The 19,632-nt window shown below is 45.4% G+C and overlaps 1 protein-coding gene across 4 annotated transcripts in view; it reads left to right on the forward strand.

Annotated features, from left to right (window-relative positions):
- LOC141258396 (protein unc-93 homolog A-like) overlaps positions 1-19,632 on the forward strand; it is a 397,098-nt gene that overhangs the window by 262,100 nt on the left and 115,366 nt on the right. The window lies entirely within an intron of this gene.

Genomic DNA, 19,632 nt, shown 5'->3' on the forward strand with positions numbered 1-19,632 from the left:
ATTCATAATAAGTCCCATTTGCAGTTTGCAAAAAGCTATGTAGGGGACACAGCAAGCACGTGGAAGTGTCATGTTCCTGGGTTTGAACCCTGGAGCCTGTGCTTTGTGGTCTGCTTCTCTGTCCGCTGAGCCACAGCAGACACACCTCCCTCTGGGTTTGTAGGTTATGATATTCTGGCTGCAGACTGTTTTGCATAACATAAGTGTTTTTATTTGTCTGCCCTATCACCTTTCGGGTGCCACTTTATATTCTGTTCCCCTGCAGGAATTTCCTACTGTGATAGTTTCTTTTGGATGTTCAGCCATTCTGGCATAGTTTAGAGTCAGTCAGTGAAATTCCAGCTAGGGTTTATCTCCTTGCTGTTTCTGTTCTTTACTTTACACCTATCTTCTGTTTCTTTTTAGGAAGTAGGCAGCATATAATCTAACAGTACGTATTTTATACTTTATTTTGTATTTCATGGTTTACTTTAGTCACTCTTGGATCTTTCCTTTTTTCAGCACACTTTCCATTTTGTAGGTAATTCACACTCTGCTTTGCCCTCCGGTTCTTTAGGAGGAATTTGAAGCATTTGACGGCCTTTCAAGGAGCATAGGTCCAAGCTTCCATCGTCTAATCTGTGATTAGGGCTATCTCTGCTCACCAAGGAATCTTTGGGGACTGCTGGTCAGGATCTCTAGTTTGTACAGGAACTGGCAGGATCAGTTGCAGTTTTTAGTGTGGTACCCATTTCCCCGAGTGAGTTGCTTCTCTAGCATAACATTATCACCAGCCCATTCCATTGTTGTGTGCTGAGAAGCCATCAAGGATGCTGTGAATGCCCTGGCTGCACAATTACAGTACTTGTTCTTGGAGGTAGCAGACATTAAGTGGCAACTAGTGATGAGCGAGCGTGCTCGCCACTGCTCAGTATTCGTCCGGGCATCTCACTGCTCGAGATGCGTGGAGCTTGACGAGTATTTCCGTGATGCTCAGGTGGGAGCTCGGGTCCCCACCCTGCATGTTTGGCGCTCTTTAGACAGCAAATTAACATGCAGTAATTGCCTGCCAGTCACTGTAATGCCATAGCCATGTTGGTTGTGGCATTACAGTGATTGGCTGGCCGCATCTATATAAGGCCTGGTGACTCTATGCTTGTCAAAGTCTACCCTGGAAACAGGCAGGGTAGGGAGAGGTGCTGCTGATTGAGGGACAGAATTGGCGGTTTAATAGTTAGATATAGGTATTCCACAGCATGCTATATATCCATCTGAACTAACAGTCCTTCACACTGAAGGCATCAAAACTATGAATTAACACATGTGGAATTATATACTTAACAAAAAAGTGTGAAACAACTAAAAATATGTCTTATATTCTAGGTTCTTCAAAGTAGCCACCTTTTGCTTTGATGACTGCTTCGCACACTCTTGGCATTCTCTTGATGAGCTTCAAGAGGTAGTCACCAGAAATGGTCTTCCAACAATCTTGAAGGAGTTCCCAGAGATGCTTAGCGCTTGTTGGCCCTTTTGCCTTCACTCTGCGGTCCAGCTCACCCCAAACCATCTCGATTGGGTTCAGATCTGCTGACTGTGGAGGCCAGGTCATCTGGCGTAGCACCCCATCACTCTCCTTCTTTGTCAAATAACCCTTACACAGCCTGGAGGTGTGTTTGGGGTCAATGTCCTGTTGAAAAATAAATGATGGTCCAACTAAACGCAAACTGTATGGAATAGCATGCCGCTGCAAGATGCTGTGGTAGTATGCCTTCAATTTTGAATAAATCCCCAACAGTGTCACCAGCAAAGCACCCCCACACCATCATACCTCCTCCTCCATGCTTCACGGTGGGAACCAGGCATGTAGAGTCCATCCGTTCACCTTTTCTGCGTCGCACAAAGACACGGTGGTTGGAACCAAAGATCTCAAATTTGGACTCATCAGACCAAAGCACAGATTTCCACTGGTCTAATGTCCATTCCTTGTGTTCTTTAGCCCAAACAAGTCTCTTCTGCTTGTTGCCTGTCCTTAGCAGTGGTTTCCTAGCAGCTATTTTACCATGAAGGACTGCTGCACAAAGTCTCCTCTTAACAGTTGTTGTAGAGATGTGTCTGCTGCTAGAACTCTGTGTGGCATTGACCTCATCTCTAATCTGAGCTGCTGTTAACCTGCGATTTCTGAGGCTGGTGACAGCGATAAACTTATCCTCAGAAGCAGAGGTGACTGTTGGTCTTCCTTTCCTGGGGCGGTCCTCATGTGAGCCAGTTTCTTTGTAGCGCTTGATGGTTTTTGCAACTGCACTTCTGAACACATTAAAAGTTTGCCCAATTTTTCGGACTGACTGACCTTCATTTCTTAAAGTAATGATGGCCACTCGTTTTTCTTTACTTAGCTGCTTTTTTCTTGCCATAATACAAATTCTAACAGTCTATTCAGTAGGACTGCCAGCTGTGTATCCACCAGACTTCTGCACAACACAACTGATGGTCCCAACCCCATTTATAAGGCAAGAAATCCCACTTATTAAACCTGACAGGGCATACCTGTGAAGTGAAAACCATTTCCAGTGACTGTCTCTTGAAGCTCATCAAGAGAATGCCAAGAGTGTGCAAAGCAGTCATCAAAGCAAAAGGTGGCTACTTTGAAGAACCAAGAATATAAGACATATTTTTAGTTGTTTCACACTTTTTTGCCAAGTATATAATTCCACATGTGTTAATTCATAGTTTGATGCCTTCAGTGTGAATGTACAATTTTCAAAGTCATGAAAATACAGAAAAATCTTTAAATGAAAAGGTGTGTCCAAACTTTTGGTCTGTACTGTATATTACTGGTGATGGCAGAAGTTAGGCAGGCAGGGTTTGTGGACAGTGTATACAGCACAATAGGGTCCATTGCACTCTCTGTCTGCTGCTGCTGTTACCGATATCCATAGCCCTACATATCAGGGCTATTTTTTTTGCTCTTTATCCTGATTATTTGCAAAAAGCAATACAGTACACCTTTTTACTGCTCCATTTGCTTGTTAGCAGAATACAGCCAGTTTTTTGTGATTTTATTCGCATTGCTGTATTGTGGAAGAAGAGTAACTTTTCCATCATCAGACGTGAGCCCATATTACTGCGGTAATAATACAGACATTTTGTGGAGCGTGTCAAATATTACGCTCCATTTAAAGTCAGCTAGCTGTGTTTTGTTGAACCTATTCACACTTGGTTGCTGACCAATGCCACATCAATAAGGCCACTTCCTAAAACCGTGGTCATCAGATGTGATCCCATATTACTGCGGTAATAATACAGACATTTTGTGGAGCATGCCAAATATTACCCTCCATTTAAAGTCAGCCAGCTGTGTTTTGTTGAACCTATTCACACTTGGTCGCTGACCAACACTATACTACAAGGCCACTGGCTAAAACCATGGTCGTCACACATGATCTCATATTACTACGGTAATAATACAGACATTTTGTAGAGCGTGCCAAATATTACGCTCCATTTAAAATGGAGGTGTGTGGCAAGGGACGGGGACGTGGATGTGATGGTGATGGTGCAGGCAAAGGCCGTGGATAAGAGGAAACTGTGCCTGCTGAGGGAACACAACAAATACCCCCATCATGTCAAACTACCTTCCTGTCCCAATTACTAGGGGGCCACGCAACACAACTATTGAAGCCAGAGCAGTGTGAAAAGGTTGTTGCTTGGACAGCAGATAATGCTTCTAGTCAGTTTGCCACCACCACCACCACCCTGTCATCCACACGGTCCAGTCTCCTTAGCCGAGAGTCTGGACCACATATTCCTGATCCTTCTTCCTTCCACCATGCTGAGTGCAAGGAGACAAATGATCCTACACTTGGACACTCCGAAGAGAAACTCACTTTTCAATGTATAGATTCGGGCCTCTCGCCCAGCCCGCTTGTAACAGGGCAAAATGAGATCATATTTAGCGATGCACAAATATTTGAGCAGCCATGATCACATGAAGGCGACAGTGGGAAAGTGCAATTACTGTTGCAAGAAGTGGATGATGATGATGATGAGACACAATTACCACCAAGTCATGAGAAGGCCCAGGGTCAGGGTCGGCTCCAGGTTTTTGTGGGCCCTGGGCGAAAGAGTCTCAGTGGGCCCCTTTAACACATACCACGATTCATGATGCAAAGATACCGCAGAGAAATATGTATATAGTACAAGGCCAAAGATTTCACTTCTTACATTACATGAGTGATATCTATTGTAAATTCTACAATAGCTCAGAAACCGGCAAATCGCTCCATACAGGATACTGGCCCCCATATAATGCTCCTTGCATCATACTGGCCCCCATATAACGCTCCATGCAGGCTGTTCCCCCCACATAATGCCTCATGCAGGCTGTTCCCCCCACATAATGCCTCATGCAGGCCGTTCCCCCCACATAATGCCCCACGCAGGCTGTTTCCCCCACATAATGCCCCACGCAGGCCGTTTCCCCCACATAATGCCCCACAAAGGCTGTTCTCCCACATAATGTCCCACAAAGGCTGTTCCCCCCACATAAAGCCCCATGCAGGCGGTTCCCCCCATATAATGCCCCATGTAGAAAGTCACCCCCCTTATAATGCCCCATGCAGGATGTCACACCCCCCTCCATTATAATGCCCCATGCAGGATGTCACACCCCCCTCCCTTATAATGCCCCATGCAGGATGTCACACAGCCCCTTATAATGCCCCATGCAGGATGTCACACACACCCCCTCCCTTATAATGCCCCATGCAGGATGTCACACACCCCCTCCCTTATAATGCCCCATGCAGGATGTCACACACCCCCTTATAATGCCCCATGCAGGATGTCACACACATCCCCTCCCTTATAATGTCCCATGCAGGATGTCACACACCCCCTCCCTTATAATGCCCCATGCAGGATGTCACACCCCCCCTCCCTTATAATGCCCCATGCAGGATGTCACACACACACCCTCCTTTATAATGCCCCATGCAGGATGTCACACCCCTCTCCCTTATAATGCCCCATGTAGGATGTCACCCACCCTTATAATACCCCATGCAGGATGTCACATTCCCCCCTCCCTTAAAATGCCTCATGCAGGATGTCATGCCCCTCCTCTCTTATAATGCCCCATGCAGGATGTAACACCCCCCCCCTCCCTTATAATGCCCCATGCAGGATGTCACACACCCTCCCCCTTATAATGTCCCATGCAGGATGTCACACCCCCCCTCGCTTATTATGCCCCATGCAGGATGTCACACACCCCCACCCCACCCCACCATATAATGCCCCATGCCTCCATACAATAAAAAAAATCAAATACTCACCTAACTTCTTACCTGCTGCCCCTGCTCCGGACTCCTCACGGGCGCCGGCGTCTTCCCACTCTGCGCTGTGATTGCTCAGGAGAGAGCGCTGTGGAAAGAAGTCACTGCGCTCTCTGACCTGAGACGTCACTGTGCAGCAGTCGCGGAAGAGACAGGACCTGCTGCGGAGGCATGGGGAGAGGTAAGTATTCCGCCAGTGCTTGGGCCCTGAGCAAGCGGGGGGGAGCAGGCGCTGGAACCTCATTCCTCCGCTCACGGGTCCCATAGCGCGGCGGGGGGGTTGACGGCAAGTGGGCCCCCCGCCTGCTCAGGGCCCCGGCACTTGCCCAGGTGCGCCGGGTGCTGACGCCGGCCCTGCCCAGGGTGCATACGTGGAAGACAAGTTGGTGGACGATGAAGTCACTGACCCAACCTGGCAAGGTGACATGCATAACAAGAACAGCAGCACAGAGGGGGGGAGGCGTAGCACCACAACAAGCAGGAACAAGCAGTGGGGTGGCCACAGACACAAGGCAGGCAACTTTTCCTCAAAACACCAATGCCAGGGAAGTTGCCAGTCCAACTGTTAAGTCTTCCAGAGCCTGGCTCTTTTTTAAAGACTGTCCAGATAACCCCAAAAAGGCCATTTGCAACCTCTGCTATGCCAGCATCAGCAGGGGCAGCAAAACTACCAGCCTTACTACCACCAGCATTCTCAGGCACGTGACAGCAAAGCACCCGACTAGTTGAGCCGAACATCAGGGTCCAGATACAGTGTTTGCGGGTGACACCACTGCCTGTTCTGCTGGTGTGCGTGCATGCCAATTCTCTGTCCATGGTGCAGACGAAGATGCCTCCCATCCTGCACCTGTCATTGCACACTTGCAACCATCACCGTCAGTGTCTACATCCTGGTCCCAGCGCAGTGTTCAGTTGTCCCTACCCCAGTCCTTTAAACGCAAGTGCAAATACACAGCCAATGCCCCACAGGCCACAATACTAAACTCACAAATTTCTCGTATGCTTGCACTTGGAATGTTGCCTTTTAGGCTCATACAGACGGAATTTATCTGCAACCTGATGGCAACAGATGTCCCTCGGTACTTGGTCCCCAGGCGACACTATTTCTCCTGGTGTGCTGTTTCCGCATTATACAAGCACGTGTCCCAGAACATTACCCGTGCCCTCAACAATGCAGTTACTGGGAAGGTTCGCCTAACCACGGACACATGGACAAGTGCTTCTGGCCAGGGACGGTACATCTCGCTGATGGCACGCTGGGTTAATATAGTGGAAGCCGGGGACCCAGTCGGCCCTTGGGATGGAACACGTCCTCCCACCGCTGAGGATTGCGGGCCCTGAGTCAATCAGGGTTGCCCCCACATTTTACAGCTCATACACCTCCTCCTCAGCCTCCATCTCTGAAATGACCACTTCAATAGGAAGCTGGAAGCACTGCAGCACTGCCTCGGCCAAGCGGCAACAGGCTCAGCTGAAGCTAATATGCTTAGATGAAAAACCGCACACCGCTGCAGAGTTGCTGATAACTATAAAAGAGCAGGCAGATCTGTGGCTGTCACTGCTGAACCTACAGCCAGGCATGGTCGTGTGTGACAATGGCCGGAACCTGGTGGCTGCTCTGAAGCTAGGCAAGCTCGCACACGTACCATGCCTGGCCCATGTGCTCAATCTAGTGATTCAGCGGTTTCTCAAAACCTACCCAGATCTGCCTGAGCTGCTTGTCAAAAGTACGCCACGTGTGTGCCCATTTTCGAAAGTCACCTACAGCTTCCGCCGCCCTCACCGAGCTTCAGCAGCATTTGCAGCTTCCAGCTCATCGATTTGTGTGAGATGTCACCACGTGTTGGAACTCAACCTTGCAGATGTTGGGCAAGGATTTGAAAGAGCAGAGGGCAGTTGTTAAGTACCAGCTTCAACACGCCGGTCGTTATTCAGGTCAGCCTCCGCACATAAGAACTAATGAGTGGGCATGGATGTCAGACATCTGTGCCGTCCTCCAAAACTTTGAGGACTCCACCAAGATGGTGAGCAGCGATGACGTCATAATTAGCGTCACCATCCCGCTTCTCTGTCTACTGAAACGCTCGCTGCTCACAATTAAAGAGGAGGAATTGCAGGCGGAGCACGATGAGATGGAGCAAGGAACCATACAGAGTGATACCATACAGCCCAGCCTCCTCTCATCCCAATGCAGATTGGGTGATAGTGAGGAGGAGGAACAGGAGCTGGTTTCCTGCGGTACTACCCAGATAACATTCATACCGTCTGTTCAGCGTGGATGGCCTGAGGAGATGGAGAACGAGGAGGAGGAGGAGAAGGGCATGGACAGTCATCCTCTTGATCAGGAGAGGGAAGACTTGGCTGATTGAACACCTAAACAGAAGCAAAAAAGGAAGATAGCAGTGGATAAACAGGTGCAAATACACACAAACTATCGCCTATCCACCGTGGGCCTTCTAATCCCCATTTAAAGTGCATCTCCTTTAAATACAGGCTTGGGGCAGTGCGGACAGGACTATTCCTAGTTGACACAGGTGATCATTAGTGTGTATTTGCACCTGTTTATCCACCGCTACCTTCCTTTTTTGCTTCTTTTTAGGTATTCAATCAGTAAATTAGAGGGTATTCCTGGGTTAGCGCGATAGTAGTTGTTTTTGCCATTATTAGCATTATTTAGCAGGCACACACACATGGCCCGCTTACTATCAGCAGAAGACTTGACTGTTAGGTAATCTGGCACACATGGCTTACTTTATATTCCTCTGCCTTTCCTGTGACCCTCGCGTTGTACACATTTTGGGCGGCAGTAATTACTGGTTGGTCACACTTCTAGACCCATGCTACAAGGAGAACTTTCTATCTCTCCTTCCCGTGGCGGACAGGTCTAGTAAAATTTTTCAGTACCAGAAGGCCCTTGTGGAAATTTAAAAAAAATTCCCATCTGAGGTCACAGTTCGTTGGACAACCAAGGAGTACAGGCGAGGGAGACACAAATATGATGCAGCAGAGGCATGGGAACACTACCCCAGGCCGTGATGCGCGGGGTACTCTGACAAGGAGGGAAAAGTTTTGTAAGATGCTGTGGGGATGCTATTCTTCAGCAGGGAGGAAGCTGGTCAGAGTTGTTGGGAAGATGGATGGAGCTAAATACAGGGAAATCCTGGAGAAAAGCTTATTAGAGACAGCAAAAGACTTGAAACTGGGATGTAGATTCACCTTCCAGTAGGACTACGACCCTAAATATACTGCCAGTGGTACTATGGAAAGGTTTAGATCAAAGCATATTCATGTGTTTGAATGGCCCAGCCAAAGTCCAGACCTAAATCCTATTGAGAATCTGTGGCAAGACTTGAAAATAGCTGTTCACAGACATTCTCCATCCAATCTCAACGAGCTAGAGCTAGTTTGCACACAAAAATAGGCAAAATTTTTAGCCTCTAGATTTGCAAAGCTAGTTAAGACAAGTCATGAGCGAACCTTTCAAGTTTCAGTTAGATTACAACCTTCCCAACGTTCGCCAAACAGTTCGCCGAACATATCCGAACCCCTTTAAATTCAATGAGAGGCAAAACCAAACGCATAGACAACACCTTCAGGGGGGCCAAAAAGCTGCCAAAACAGCTCAAATTAGGCAGACACCAGGAAAAGTGGCATCAATTGACACAGAGTACAAATAGTATAATTATTATTATTTATTATTATAGCGCCATTTATTCCATGGCGCTTTCCATGTGAAAAGGGGTATTCATAGCAAACAACAAGTGCAATAATCTTGAACAAAAACAAGTCACTGACACAGGATACAGGAGGAGAGAGGACCCTGCTCGCAAGAGCTTACAATCTACAAGGGATGGGTGAGGATATGACGCGCCCCCTGAGCCGTGGGACACTCAGTAGCCTGGCCAGTCGTTGCTAGGGCCGATGTCACAGTGGCGGTGACCCGGTCCGTGACCCACGGCGGTCAATAAAAGGGGTTTTAAAGAAAAGGATTATAGTTTTTATGTTTAATGTTCGTGACGCCACCTGTGGTATGCGGCTATATGGAGCCGCCGCTGCGGAGCAGGTCCTCTGGAGCTGTTGGTAATGCAGCAGAGTTGGTTCAGCTCTCCACAGGTAGAGCTAAGCTCCAGGGTGTTGCTGTGGTGATTATAGATGAGGTAGATGTTGTTGTGCAGTGTGGTGCAGGGGATGATGGCGCAGCAATAATTCACAGAGACAGTGGGGTGCAGTCTTCAGGGTTTACTCACGATTATCACGTTGCTCCTGGTTACAACTGCAGTTCATAACCACCCACGTCGTCCAGTGTTTACTCAGGGAGGGGTTCAGCAATCCCTCAGGTAATTCAAGAGCATTTAACGGGACCCCTTTCCGTGTGCCTCTCCTGGTCATCTTCCTGCGCTGGCTCTCACCCTCCTGCCTTATGCCTCGCAAACAGTGTCCCAAGCCGGTAACCTCAGATCTTGGCGGGCAACCTGGAGTTCCCTGGATCCTGTGTGGCTACCTTTTTGGCGATTAATTGCGGCTGTGGAAACTACACCCTGGAAATGTAGAAGCCTCCGGTTTCTAGCTGAATGTTATAATTCTCACTGGTTAGGGGCCAATCGCTTTTGCGGCCTGATCCTTCCACTCCTGGTAGATTCGGTCGTATGGGTGGCCTCCTGCACTCCTCGTCCCCTTAGGATCCACTCTTTCCTTCTGGAGCCTTTCTTCTTCTCCCGTTCCTTTCTCCTCTCCTTCTCCTGGGCCTCTCACTCAAGCCCACGCTTCCCTGAGCAGAGCTCCTGTTCCCAACTCTTCCTCTGACTCAATCTCCTCAGACTCCCTCTAGAATGTTCCACCATCTCTTTTATATCGCTTCTTACTGAGCTGCCCTGAACTACTTCCTCCACCCACATCCACTACATGGTTGCCCCTACTTTGGTTCCCCCCACTCCAGCCAGGGACAGAGCTCAGCAGAGGAGCAGCGCATCTTGCCCCTCCTGCAGGTCTGGAGTAGTGTAATGTTGGATGCAGGTGTTAGGGTCCCGGGCAGCACTCTATCCTTACCTGAGAGTGAGATACCACATCTCTGGGTGAGATGCAGTACCTCTGTGGCGACTGAACCCGCAGAGGCGCCACAGATACAATAGGTGAGGGTAGAGCTGGCCATGCAGCGATATGGTGGAGCATGGTTACTGCAGGTTATACGCTTATCGAAAGAGGTATGTCTTCAGGTTCTTTTTGAAGGTTTCCACGGTAGGCGAGAGTCTAATATGTTGGGGTAGAGAGTTCTAGAGTAGGTGGGATGCATGGAAGAAATCTTGTATGCGATTGTGGGAAGAGGAGATAAGAGGGAAGTATAGAAGAAGATCTTGTGAGGATCAGAGGTTGCGTGCAGGTAAGTACTGGGAGACTAGGTCAAAGATGTATGGAGGAGACAGGTTGTGGATGGCTTTGTATGCCAATGTTAGGGATTTGAACTGGAATCTCTGGGCATTGGGGAGCCAGTGCAGGGATTGACAGAAGGAAAAGCCGAGGAATAGTGGGGTGACCGGTGTATTAGTCAGGCAGCAGAGTTTAGGATAGATTGGAGGGGTGCAAGAGTGTTAGAAGGGAGTCAGGGGTTACCCCGAAGCAACGAGCCTGTGGGACTGGGGAGAGTGGGCAGCCATTGACTTTGATAGATAGGTCAGTTGGGGGGGTTAAATGAGATGGTGGAAAGATGATGAATTTGGTTTTATCCATGTTAAGTTTTAGAAATCTAGCAAAGAAAGATGAAATAGCGGACAGACATTATGGGATTCTGATTAGTAATAAGTAGTGATGGGCGAGAACTAAAATGCTCAGGTGCTCGATGCTTGGGTCGAGCACATTGGAACACTGGGGTGCTTGACCCGAGCAATGAGGCCAATGTAAGTCTATGGGAAACTCGAGCATTTTTCAGGCGGCTCCCCCCGGCTGTCAACAGAGGGCCTAAAAATTGCCCATAACGATGGGAATAGTGTTCAAATGACAAGGGAACAGCATGGGGAAGACCCCTGGAAGCATTTCTGACTCCCAGGCCCTTTGGAAGTGCATTGAGGTGAAGGGTGCATTGCTGGAAAAGGAAAAAAAAAAAAAAAAAAAAAACTCTTTAAATCTCTTAGTTTGCGAGTGTGAACGAGCTGCATGTGTCCGGAGCGTAAGTGCGAACGAAAGTAAGTGTGTGACTTGTTTTTAAGTGACTTTGTATTCAGGGAGTTTGGAAGGGAGGACTTTGGACTGAATTGCTCACTGTATTTCATTAATTCTTTACTTTCTTTTTACTTAACATTCTGTATATTGCAATCCCCATTAAGAAATGAGCTCCATTATTGACAATGCTATCTAGTGTACATCTTGCCATATGTATGTATTCCTTGAACAGCCGGTCGAGGTTGCTTACTGCTGCGCGAGATGTGTGCACGTTGTGTGTTTGGAAGCCCAGATACTGGATCTAAATGAGCAGCTGGCAACACTGAGATCCATTGACAACATGGAAAGGAGTCTGCTGCTCACTGAGCAGCAGCTCACTGGGGTAGATGTGGGGGAGGGTGGTAGTCGGGAGCTGCAGGACAGTGAGGTCGCTAGTTGGGTGACAGTTAGAAGGGGTGGTAGAGGGAAGAGTGCCAGGGAGGCTAGTCCTGATCTGGCACACCGCAATAAGTTTGCAATGTTGGCAGATGAGGGGAGTGACGGTACAGGGGTAGCACTACTGCAGCAAGGCATGTCCCCTGAAAGCCGGAGGAGTGTCAGCTCCAGTAAAGAGGGAAATAGGAGAGTAGGGCAGGCCAGGCAGGTGCTGGTAGTGGGGGACTCAATTATTAGGGGAACAGATAGGGCAATCTGTCACAAAGACAGGGATCGTCAAACAGTGTGCTGCCTACCTGGCGCTCGAGTCCGGCACATCGCTGATCGGGTTGACAGATTACTGGGAGGGTCTGGTGAGGACCCAGCGGTCATGGTGCACATTGGCACAAATGACAAAGTTAGAGGTAGGTGGAAGGTCCTAAAAGATGATTTCAGGGAATTAGGCTGCAAGCTGAAAGCAAGGGCCTCCAAAGTGGTATTCTCTGAAATACTACCGGTACCACGTGCCACGCCAGAGAGGCAACGGGAGAATAGAGAGATAAATAAGTGGCTCAAGAGCTGGTGTAGGAAGGAGGGATTTGGGTTCCTGGAGAACTGGGCTGACTTCTCAGTTGGCTACAGACTCTACGCTAGGGACCGGCTGCACCTTAATAGGGAGGGTGCAGCTGTGCTTGGGGAGAAAATGGCTAGAAGGTTGGAGGAGTGTTTAAACTAGGGATTGGGGGGGAGGGTATTCATTTTATAGGTGGGGAAGATAGTGCAGATAGTGACCTAGGGCACAAATAAAGAAATTGGGGGTGGGGTTAGAACAGTCAATAAAGTAAGAAGGAATAGAGGTACAGAGAAATACATAAAATGCATGTACACTAATGCCAGAAGCCTCACCAACAAAATGGAGGAATTAGAATTAATTTTGTTGGAAAATAATTATAACATGGTAGGGATATCTGAGACGTGGCTGGACGAGAGCCATGACTGGGCAGTTAATTTACAGGGCTATAGTCTGTTCAGAAATGACCGTACAGACAAGCGAGGGGGGGGGTGTTTATATGTAAAATCATCCTTAAAACCAGTCTTGCGGGAGCATATATGCGAATCTTATGAAAATATAGAGTCCCTGTGGGTGGAGATAAGGGGAGGGGGAAAAAATAATAAATTACTGATAGGGGTTTGTTATAAGTCTCCAAAAATAATGGAAGCAGCGGAGAATATCCTCGTAAAGCAAATAGATGAAGCAGCGACTCAAGGAGAAGTCATTGTTATGGGAGACTTCAACTACCCTGAAATACATTGGGAGACAGAAACATGTAGTTCAAGCAAAGGAAATAGGTTTTTGACTACTATGAGAGACAATTACCTTTCACAACTGGTTCAGGACCCAACAAGAGGGGCACTGCTAGACCTAATATTAACCAATAGGCCAGACCGCATATTAAATATACGAGTTGGGGGTCACTTGGGTAATAGTGATCACAAAATAATACGTTTTCATGTAACCTTTAATAAGATGTGTAGTAGAGGGGTTACAAGGACACTAAACTTCAGGAAGGCAAATTTCCAACGGTTAAGAGATGATCTTAGTGCAATAAACTGGGACAATATCCTGAGACATAAAGCTACACAAAGCAAATGGGAGACATTTATTAACATCCTGAATAGGACCTGTGCACAATATATACCCCTTGGGAATAAACATGCTAGAAATAGGAGGAAACCACTATGGCTAAATAGAGCTGTAAGGGGAGAACTAAAGCAAGTAGGTAGTGATGAGGCATTAAATACATATAGAAAATTAAATAAATTATGTAAAAAACAAATCAAGGCAGCAAAGATGGAGGCAGAGAGAATCATTGCCAGAGAAAGTAAAAATAACCCCCAAATATTCTTTAACTACATAAATAGTAAAAAACTAAAAAATGATAGTGTTGGCCCCCTTAAAAATAGTCTGGGTGAAATGGTGGAGGAGGATGAGGAAAAAGCCAATATGCTAAATGATTTTTTTTCAACCGTATTTACACAAGAAAATCGCATGACAGAAAACATGATTAGTGATAACAAAAATTCTCCAGTAAATGTCACTTGCTTAAAACAGCAGGAAGTACGGCGGCGTCTAAAAATCACTAAAGTTGACAAATCCCCGGGCCCGGATGTGATACACCCGCGAGTACTGCAGGAATTAAGTAATGTCATAGATAGACCATTATTTTTAATCTTTAAAGATTCCATAATAACAGGGTCTGTACCACAGGACTGGCGTATAGCAAATGTGGTGCCAATATTCAAAAAGGGGACAAAAACTGAACTTGGAAATTATAGGCCGGTAAGCTTAACCACTTCGCACCAGAGCCTGTTTTTGCCTTCGTGACCGGGCCAATTTTTTCAATTCTGACCACTGTCACTTTATGAAGCAATTACTCTGGAAAGCTTCAATGGATTCACTTGATTCTGATATTATTTTTTCGTGACATATTGTACTTCATGATAGTGGTAAAATTTCTTTGATATCACTTGCGTTTATTTGTGAAAAAATCAGAAATTTGGCGAAAATTTAGCAATTTTCAAACTTTGAATTTTCATGCCCTTAAATCAGAGAGATATGTCACACAAAATAGTTAATAAATAACATTTCCCACATGTCTACTTTACATCAGCACAATTTTTCAACCAAAATTTTTTTTTGTTAGGGACCTATAAGGGTTAAAAGTTGACCAGCGATTTCTCATTTTTCCAACAAAATTTACAAAAACATTTTTTTAGGGACCACATCATATTTGAAGTCACTTTGAGGGGTCTTTATGACAGAAAATACCCAAAAGTGACACCGTTCTAAAAACTGCACCCCTAAAGGTGCTCAAAACCACATTCAAGAGCTTTATTAACCCTTCAGGTGCTTCACAAGAATTTTTGGAATGTGGAAGAAAAAAATTAACATTTAACTTTCTTCACAAAAATGATACTTTAGACCCAATTTTTTTTATTTTCACAGGGGTAACAGGAAAAAATGGACCCCAAATTTTTTTGTGCAATTTCTCTTGAGCGCGCTGATACCCCATACGTGAGGGAGAACCACTGTTTGGGCGCATGGCAGGGTTCGGAAGGGAAGGAGCGCCATTAGACTTTTTGAATGTAAAATTTGTCTGAATAATTAGCAGACACCATGTTGCGTTTGGAGAGCTCCTGATGTGCCTAAACAGTGGAAACCCCCCACAAGTGACACCATTTTGGAAACTAGACCCCTTAGGGAACTTATCTAGATGTGTGGTGAGCACCTTGAACCCCAAGTTGCTTCACAGAAGTTTATAATATTGAGCTGTAAAAATAAAATTTTCACATTTTTCCCACAAAAACTTTTTTCATCCCTTAATTTTGCTTTATCATAAGGGTAATAGGATAAATTGCACCATAAAATTTGTTGTGCAATTTCTCCTGAACACGCTGATACCCCATATGTCGGGGAAAACCACTGTTTGGGCGCACGGCAGGGTTTGGAAGGGAAGGAGCGCCATTTGACTTTTTGAATGTAAAATTTGTCTGAATAATTAGCAGACGCCATGTTGCGTTTGGAGAGCCCCTGATGTTCCTAAACAGTGGAAACCCCCCACAAGTGACACCATTTTGGAAACTAGACCCCTTAGGGAACTTATCTAGATGTGTGATGAGCACCTTGAACCCCAAGGTGCTTCACAGAAGTTTATAATCATCAGCGGTTAAAAATAAAATTTTCAAATTTTTCCCGCAAAAACGTTTTTCATCCCATAATTTTGCATTATCATAAGAGTAATAGGATAAATTGCACCGTGAAATTTGTTGTGCAATTTCTCCTGAACACGCCGATACCCCATATGTGGAGACAAACCACTGTTTGGGCGCACGGCAGGGCTCGGAAGGGAAGGAGCGCCATTTGACTTTTTGAATGTAACATTTGTTTGAATAATTAGCGGACGCCATGTTGCTTTTGGGGAGCCCCTGATGTGCCTAAACAGTGGAAACCTCCCACAAGTGACACCATTTTGGAAACTAGACCCATTAGGGAACTTATCGAGATGTGTGGTGAGCACCTTACACCCCCAGCTGCTTCACAGAAGTTTATAATATTGAGCCATAAAAATAAAATTTTCACATTGTTCCCACAAAAAATGTTTTTCATTCCCTAATTTTGTATTATCACAAGGGTAACAGGATAAATTGCACCATGAAATTTATTGTACAATTTCTCCTGAGTACGCTGATACCCCATATGTGGGGGAAAACCACTGCTTTGGTGTACGGCAGGGTTCGGAAGAGAAAGGAGCGCTATGTTGGCTGGGATAGGCAGCAGACACCATGTCACATTTGAAGAGTCGCTGATATGCCGAAACAGCAGAAACCCCCACAAGTGACCCCATTTTGTAAACTACACCTCTCAAGGAATTCATATAGGGAAGTAGTGAGTATTTTTTAATTTTTAAATTTATACCATTGGGCAGTGAAAAAGGCATAATTATATTTTTACCACAAAAAAATGTTTTACCCTCAGATTTTACATTTTCACACAGGGCAATGGGTAAAAATGGTGCAGAAATGTGTCACACATTTTCTTCTAAAAGTGTCAATACCCCATATGTGGCTATATCGTACCGCTCAGCCATACGGCCAGATCTCGGAGTGACGGAGTGCTATTTGACAATTGGAGAACAAATTATTGTAGAATAGGCATTTGGATTTGGGAGCACAAAATTTTCTGAATTTCTTTTGGGGGGCAAGGGCCATTTTGCTTTTCCAGAGCCTTTCTGCTACCAGTAACTTGGAAGTCTCTTATATTTTTAACAGATGACGGATCTGAGTGGGGACTAGCTTTTTTTGAGGACTGAGTTGAAGCTTTTATTGGGAACATTTTACGTAACATTTATCCGGCGCTCTATGCTGAGCACTTACATCGGGGTTTCCATCTAAATTTCCAAGTGATGTAATTCAGATGAAACCCCTGCGGGATCCATTCACTGTAATGAGGCAGCAGAGTTACTCTGGACTCCGTCTGGCCTCTGTTTAGTGGTGTCCTTTCTTTCAGAAGTGCACAAAACTGTGGCCTACCGCACTTTTAAGCACGCCTAAAACAATTGAAACCGTGGGATCACAGGCCAGACGGCATCCACAGTGGCCTATATCTGCCTCATTACAGGGAATCTTCCGTCATGGGTTCCGGCTGAATCACGTATTTCAGAGATTTACACGGAAACTCTGGCGTAAGTGCTCAGCGCAGAGCGCAGGATAAATGTGTGCCGAGCCATACTGCTATCTTTGGGAGACATAATAAACAAATCAGTAGCAGGTGAAGAATTGGTTTTATTTATTTTTTTTACGCCGTTCCTAGTGTGATATAACTGATTAGATTACTTTATTCTTCGGGTCGGTGCGATTACAGAGATACCAGATTTATATCGGGTTTTTATGACTGACTGCTGTCACACACTAAGAGACGCTTTTTTTTGCAAAATCTAGTTTTTGCATCGCCATATTTTGAGAGCTATAATTTTTCCATATTTCGGCCGACAGAGTCATGTGATGGCTTGTTTTTTGCGGGACGAGTTGACATTTTTATTGGTACCATTTTTGAGTATGTGACATTTTTTGATCGCTTTCTATTCTGTTTTTTGGGAGGTAAAATTAACAAAAACCAACAATTCAGGAATTGTTTTTTGAGTTTTTTTTTAATGCCGTTCTGCGTCTGGTAAAAGTGATCAGGCAGCGTTATTCTTCGGGTCAGTATGTTTACAGCGATACTACACTTACTGTATATTTTTTTTATGTTTTGGCGCTTTTACACAATAAAACAATTTTATAGAAAAAATATTTTTTTTGCATTGCTTTATTCTGAGCGCTATAACTTTTTTATTTTTCGGCTGATGGAGCTGTATGGCGGCTTTTTTTTTGCCGAACAAGATGACGTTTTCAGCGGTACCTTTTTTATTTCCATTTTGCTTTTTGATCGCATTTTTTTCCACTTTTTGTTTGGCGATATGAGGAAAAAGCATAGTTTTTTGCTCCGTCTTTTATTTATTTTTATTACGGTGTGCACAGAAGGAGTTAATTAGTGTGACAATTTTATAGCTCGGGTTGTTTCGGACGCGGCAATACCAAATATGTGTACTTTTTTTATTTTTGCATAAATATACGGATTTATCGGTTTATTATTTTATTTATTTATTTTAATTTATTTTGTATTTTTTTTTAACAGTTTCAAAACATTTTTTTTTACTTTTTTTTACATTTTTACTTAGTCCCTGTATGGGACATTAATTTTTATTTTTCTGATCCCTGATCTCATGTAATGTAATAGACATGTATTACATTATATGAGATCTTCACTGACTGTTTCACAGTCTCCTGCCTGGCATCAGCTTGCAGGCTGAAGCCAGGCAGGAAGGACACCATATATGGCAGAGCTGGAGGCGGTCATGTGACCTCCAGCTGCCATAGCAACGCCAGGTCCTGAAAGGAATCAAGGGGTCGTCGGAGAGGTAAGTGGACGACCCCCTCTCCTCCTGCTGTCTTCTATATGCCGCGATCACTATAGATCGTGGCATATAGAAGACAGCAAAGGGTTAACATCACTGGGACCTGATCTAATCAGGTCCCGATGATGTTCCCTGTCAGAGCTAACGCTCTGCACTGCTCCTACAGCGCTTGCAGGACCCTGGGGGTCCTGAGCGCTGCGAGACCACCCACCGTTTTTAAACGTCGGCGCTGCACAGAGCCCAGCAAGCGCCGACGTTTATCTACAGTGGGCGGTCGGGAAGCGGTTAATCTCTACTGTGGGTAAAATCCTGGAGGGTTTCCTAAGAGATGCTATGATAGAATATCTGAAGAAGAATAACCTCATGACCCAATATCAACATGGGTTTACGAGGGACCGTTCCTGTCAAACTAATCTGATCAGTTTTTATGAGGAGGCAAGTTCTGGACTGGACCAAGGAAATGCAGTGGATGTTGTGTATATGGACTTTTCAAAAGCTTTTGATATGGTTCCACACAAAAGGTTGATACATAAAATGAGAACAATGGGGATAGGGGAAAATATATGTATGTGGGTTAAGAATTGGCTCAGTGATAGGAAACAAAGGGTGGTTATTAATGGAAAACACTCAGACTGGGTCTCAGTTAACAGTGGGGTACCACAGGGGTCAGTATTGGGCCCCCTTCTTTTTAACTTATTTATTAATGACCTTGTAGGGGGCATACAGAGTAATATTTCAATATTTGCACTAAACTCTGCAGGGTAATCAATACAGAGGAGGACAATTTTATATTACAGGAGGATCTATGTAAACTAGAAGCTTGGGCTGATAAATGGCAAATGAGCTTTAATGGGGATAAATGTAAGGTAATGCACTTGGGCAGAGGAAATAAAATGTATAATTATATGCTTAATTGTAAAACACTGGGCAAAACTGTAACTGAAAAAGACCTGGGTGTATTGGTGGACGACAAGCTCACGTTTAGTGGCCAGTGTCAGGCTGCTGCTGCAAAGGGAAATAAAATAATGGGATGCATTAAAAGAGGCATAGATACTCATGAGGAGAACATAATTTTACCTCTATACAAGTCATTAGTGCGACCACACTGTGTACAGTTCTGGTCTCTGGTGTATAAGAAAGACATAGCTGAACTAGAACGGGTGCAGAGAAGAGCAACCAAGATTATTAGAGGACTGGGGGGTCTGCAATACCAAGACAGGTTATTACACTTGGGGTTA

Source organism: Phyllobates terribilis, unplaced genomic scaffold, assembly GCF_046119375.1.
Source record: "Phyllobates terribilis strain yellow unplaced genomic scaffold, ASM4611937v1 Scaffold_3__8_contigs__length_932513732, whole genome shotgun sequence".
NCBI classification, from domain to species: domain Eukaryota; kingdom Metazoa; phylum Chordata; class Amphibia; order Anura; family Dendrobatidae; genus Phyllobates; species Phyllobates terribilis.